This window comes from Stegostoma tigrinum, chromosome 26, assembly GCF_030684315.1.
Source record: "Stegostoma tigrinum isolate sSteTig4 chromosome 26, sSteTig4.hap1, whole genome shotgun sequence".
NCBI classification, from domain to species: Eukaryota; Metazoa; Chordata; class Chondrichthyes; order Orectolobiformes; family Stegostomatidae; genus Stegostoma; species Stegostoma tigrinum.
This window is the reverse complement of record NC_081379.1, coordinates 40528549-40534548: the sequence shown is the minus strand read 5'-3', so window position 1 is coordinate 40534548 and position 6000 is coordinate 40528549.

Below are 6000 nucleotides of genomic sequence, written 5' to 3'. Positions count from 1 at the left end.
CAAGGGGGATTCTGTTTTGGTTGTTATTGTGGGGAGGAGGTGTGAGGGATGAGTTGTGGGAAATGCGGGGGACACGGTCGAGGGCGTTCTCGACTACTGAGGGGGGCAAGTTGCGGTCCTTGAAGAATGAGGACATCTGAGATGTACAGGAGTGGAATGCCTCATCCTGGGAGCAGATGCGGCGGAGGCGAAGGAATTGGGAACAGGGGATGGCATTTTTGCTGGAAGGTGGGTGGGAAGAGGTGTATTCTTGGTAGCTGTGGGAGTCGGTGGGCTTGAAATGGATATTGGTTTCTAGGTGGTTACTAGAGATGGAGACAGAGAGGTCCAGGAAGGAAAGAGAGGTATCAGACATGGCTCAGGTGAACTTGAGGTTGGGGTGGAAGGTGTTGGTCAAGTGGATGAACTGTTCAAGCTCCATGTGGGTGCAGGAGGCAGCGCCGATACAGTCACCAATGTAACGGAGGAAGAGTGGGGTTTAGGGCCAGTGTACGTATGGAAGAGGGATTGTTCCACATAACCTACAAAGAGGCAGGCATAGCTTGGGCCCATGCGGGTATCCATGGCCACCCCCTTTGTCTGTAGTAAGTGGGAGGAATTGAAGGAAAAGTAGTTGAGGGTGAGGACGAGTTCGGCTAGGCGAATGAGGATGTTGGTGGAGGGGGCTGGTCGGGCCTGCAGGACAGGAAGAAGCGGAGGACCTTTAGGCCATCTGCATGGGGAACGCAGGTCTGTAGGGACTGGACATCCATGGTGAAAATGAGGTGTTGGGGACCGGGAGTTGGACGTTTTGGAGGAGGTGGAGGTCATGGGTGGTGTCACGGACGTAGGTAGGGAGTTCCTGGACCGTGGGAGAGAAAATGGAGTCCAGATAGGTGGAGATGAGTTCGGTGGGGCTGGAGACAATGGGTTGTTGTGGATTTTGGGAAGGAGATAGAAACAGGCGGTGCGGGGCTGGGGAACAATGAAGTTGGAGGCTGTGGTTGGGAGGTCACCTGAGGTGATGAGGTTGTGGATGGTTTAGGGGATGATGGTTTGGTGGTCATGGTTGGTTCATGATCCAGGGGGCGGTAGGAGGAGGTGTCGGAGAGTTGGCATCTGGCCTTAGCGATGTAGAGGTCAGTGCACAATACTACAACTGCGCCTCCCTTATCCACATGTTTAATGGTGATGTTAAGGTTGGAGCAGAGGGAATGGAGGGCTGTATGTTTTGCAGAGGAGAGGTTGGAGTGGGTGAGAGGGGTGGAGAGGTTGAGGCGATTGATGTCTCGATGGCAGTTGGAGATGAAGAGGTCGAGGAAGGGTAGGAAGACTTGGGGTTGTGTCCAGGAGGAGGGGGTGTGTTGGAGGCGGGAGAAGGGGTCAGTAGAGGGCAGGTTAGGCTCATGGCTGAAGAAGTAAGCACGGAGGTGAAGGCGGCAGAAATCTCTTTATTTCTGGACAATACCCCCTTGTTGATTATTTTTAGAGTGTGACCCTTTGTTAGAATCAGAGAGTTGTACAGCACGGAAAAAGAAACATTAGTCCAACTCATTCATGCTGACCAGGTATCCTAAATTAATCTAGTGCCATTGGCCAGCATTTGGCCCACATCCCTCTAAACCCTTCCTATTCATGTAGCCATCCAGATACCTTTTAGGTGTTGTACTTGTATCAGCCTCAACGACTTCCTCTGGCAGCTCATTCCATACACTTACCACTATCTGTGTGAAAAAGTTGCCCCTGATGTCTCCCTCATATCTTCCCCTCTCACTTTAAACCTGTACCCTCTAGTTTCGGACTGCCCTCACCCTGGGAAAAAGACCTTGGCTATTCACTTTATCCATGCACCTCATGACCTTATAAACCTCTGAGGTCACTCTTCAGCTTCCAACCCTCCAGGGAAAATGACCCCAGCGTATCCAGCCTCTCCCTATAGCTCAAACCCTGCAACATCCTTGTAGATCTTTTCTGTACCCTTTCAAGTTTAACGATATCTTTCCCATAGCAGGGAGACCAGAACTGGAAGCAGTATTCTAAAAGTGACCCAAGCAATGTCCTGTGTAGATGCAACATTTCAAATCCTATTCATAACAAAGGCGAGTGTACCTAATGCCCTCACTACCCGGTAACTCCACCTTCAAGGAACAATGAACCTGCACCACAAGGCCCCTTCGTCCTTTTGTATTCTTCATAGTACTTGAGTTAGACCAGCATTTCTGATTCATCCCAAATGCTCAGAGGGCACTTGAGAGTCAAATGCTTTACTGTGGGGTTGGTCACGTGGAAGCTAGACTGCATAGGTCATCAGATTTCCTTCCTGTAAGGGCTTTAGCGAATCAGGTGAATGTGGGGTAATGTCTTAGCACCTACCATGACAAGCCCCCTGAAAATCTTGTGTCTTTTGATAACATTACAGCTTATTTTAAACGGCAACTGATGTATATAATGCATATGCCAATTGCTGAGAGTGATGGGGTGTTTTGAAGTGACATCTGGGATCCTGGACTTTTAAGCAGAAGATTAGTGTGGGAAAATGGGAAAGTTACAATAAAGGTAAAATTGCCATTATCTTACCAGGCCATAGGGCGGTGCTCATTAGAAAGAGATGACTCGTGGTGTTTTAACCTGAGCGACACCAAGCCTCAAGTAAGGTGAGAGGTTAAGAAGCAGAGTCTTTCATAGTGACCTCAGTCAGCACAGGAATTGCCCCCATCATATTGGCATCTCTGCATCACAGATCAGCCACACAGGCCTCTTGTGCCTATTCTCCCACTGACTGAGATCATGACTGATCTGATTGTGACCTGTGCTTTCCATTCCCATACCCGTTAACACCTTTATCTGCCAGCACAGCAGGTGTGCCGTGTTCACGGTAGTAATGGTTACCACTGAAGAAAATAGTCTGCTTTTGCTCAACCAGCCGGCAGAAAGCTTGTATTAATTGCTCAGCAAGGTCCATGTTCTCTAATAGTATGTCAACCAAATGATCCCCTCCTTCCCCCACCACAACCATTTGCAGGCCTCTGGTGAAAGTCCAGATTTGCTTACACCTCACTGCTGTTTGGTAATAATTCTCCATGGTATGGCAGCTAATGTACCATTTGGTAATTGGCATCCTGCATGCAATAGGCTTCTTGTGTCTTGATCACAGGAAATCCAGTCTGTTGAAGGAACTTCTTGTTGCCCTACATGCTGCACTATCATAGATTGATGTAGCGCCAGTGATGAATGCTGTGACCCTGCCAGTTCAGTGGTTTTGTTGGATTGGTTCCTGACCTTTAACCACCCAGAGATCTCAAGACAGAGGCAGAGTTTCTACCAATTAGCATTAACCAGGCCAGCCAGCTGACCAAATGAATCATAACTTTACACAAGCAAGAAGCAGATGGACACTGGCCACCAAAATATGCCACTGTGACACAAATGAAGTTTGCTTTTTTTGTGTGTCAAGCAATCTTTTGAATCCCAATGATTCGATCCTTTAAAATGCCTGATTCTAACCAACGTGAGATACTGTTCACTTTTGCCGTCATGCACAGGTTCCAAGAAGACAATTATCCAATAATTACTCCTCTTCTGACTTATATCTATTATCGTTCCAGAGAATCACAGAATCCTTATAGTGTGGAAACACACCCTTCAGCCCATTGAGTCCACACCAACCCTTTGGATAGCAACCCAGCCGGACACACCCTCCTATCCTATCCCTGTGACCCTGCATTTGCCATGGCTGACTCACCTAGCCTGCACATCCCTGGATACCAAGGGCAATTTATCGTGGCCAATCCACCCTAACCAGCACATCTTTGGACTGTGGGAGGAAAGTGGAGCACCGGTAGGAAACCCACGCAGACATAGGGAGAATATGCAAACTGCACACAGACGGTCTTCTGAGGCTGAATCAAACCCAGGTCCCTGGTGCTGTGAGACAGCAGTGCCAACCATTGAGCCACCGTGCTGCATCCTCCCCTACCAACCACTCTCCACATCCTCGGCCATTTCCTTCTCTGCTTTAATGCTACTGACTAGGCACTGCTCCTTTGATCTTGAGTTTTCTCCCCTCAGCTTCCCAGTCAGACTTTCAGAATTTACAACGAAGGAAACCTTTTGGTATATATTATCGAGTTGTTGACCAACTGTAAAACTGACAGTACTGGCAAGCCTGGGGTAATCAAACTACATTTCCATTGAAATCAATCACAGTAACAATCAACCAGTTTCCTGATCAACTTGTTTCAAATACGGTGAGGGATAAATTTAAAATAACACAATCTGCCCCCAATCCTTTCTTGGTCTTACGATGCTTAAAACTGTTCAGTTTTTGTTTTCAGAGACATTCCAAGTTGAACTCCTATTCTTTCCAGTCCATATTATCTTCTGCTGTAGCTGTTCAGCTAGCTTGATCCATAAAACAGCCCCACTGCAAGTGACTGAGAGCTTTATGAGCTTTGCATAGTCATTCCTCACCTTCAGACAGATTGTGGCCTTAGAGGTGAGGTCCATCTTTATCATGGGTGTCTGTGCAGGATTCTCCTTAAGAAATGTTTTGGGCTAGAGAGGTGGTAGGTGCTTCCTCTGCCCTAAGCAGGGGGAGGCTGTGGATGGGTTTCCTCTGATCTATCTCCTTATTATGTTCCTAACTGGTGCAGTAAAAGAGTTGAATCCACAGGATGTGTTATTTCTGAAATGAGGAGCCACAATTCTTTTGTACTTTTCCCCCTCAGTTAAAGCAGTTACTTTCTCATCTAATTTTCTTTGCATAAGTTTTGGCATCATGCACAAAGAAGCAGGCTTCTTTATGTAGATTTGTCTCTCATGCCATAAGTCAGGGCTTTTGGACTATGTGTGGTAACAAGAAAAAGTCCCAAGGAGCAAAACAGAGGCTGGAGGACATTTGCTTTTGTCCAATGCAGTAACGCCAAGCTTCAGTCTCTGCCCCCTCCCAATTCAGGTTCAGAGTGTCTGCCTCCTACTCTGAGCTAGTTTCTTTCCTTGGACTGCAGGACTATAGAAATAATAATACTCGGTCTCAAACTTCCCTGCAGACTGCAACCGCGGCCACGCTTTTAAAGTACATCATTGGGAAACACTCCAAACTAAGTACACTCTCACCCACCCGACAATTTTCCAGCTTCACATTGCTGATTCACTGCTTCTGTGGAACCATGTCATTTTCAGATTTTACACTGGTGAGTCAGAAAAGAAACTAACAGTTTCCTTCATCAACTTAACTATTAGCAAGTCAGCAGAAGTCATTGGACATTCTGAAACCAACAACATCGAACGCTGACGACCAACAAATGCTGAACTCTGCACAGCGTGGAAATGACTGGCTGAGGTAGCCATCAGAGAGAGGGGTCAATATATTTAGGCACTACAGTGAAATGTCAATCAACTGTGTTTTGAACTTTAGGGGCCTGGTGATCTCAAAATCTGAATAATCTGAGCAAAACTCACTACATGCCCCTGAAATAGACCAATTTGATGCTTAACTTGTGTTATTCTCATTCCAGTGTTTTTACTTCTGAAGGTTTTCTGAAAGAATATTAATCCCTAAGTTTAAACGTTCATGATTTAAACATGCTAGCTGTTGCTGTTTGATCTCAGTTTACAAATTGCTGGGTTTTTTTCTTCCTGGGGGAGATGATTCCCTATATTTAGCCGAGTCAACAATATGACTACATATCGAAATACAGACTTTAACATGCAAAAAGCACCTGTCCTTAACCGCTCCTCCCCCCCCCCACCCCACCGCCACCAGCTCCACTCACTGATACAGACACAAGCTGAGCACAGCAGGTTTGCATCTGTTGCTGTCAGTAACTGAAGGTGCCTGCAGGAAGGACCATATGCTGCTTGCACATATAAACACACAAACTAGTAGCAGGGGGCCTTTTGGCTCCTGAAGCCTGGTCCACTGTTCAATAAGGTCGTGTTTATCTTTTGAATTCTGCATTCCAATCTAACCCTTGACTCCATTGCCCAAGAAGAATCTATCTCCTTTTTTTTAACAACACT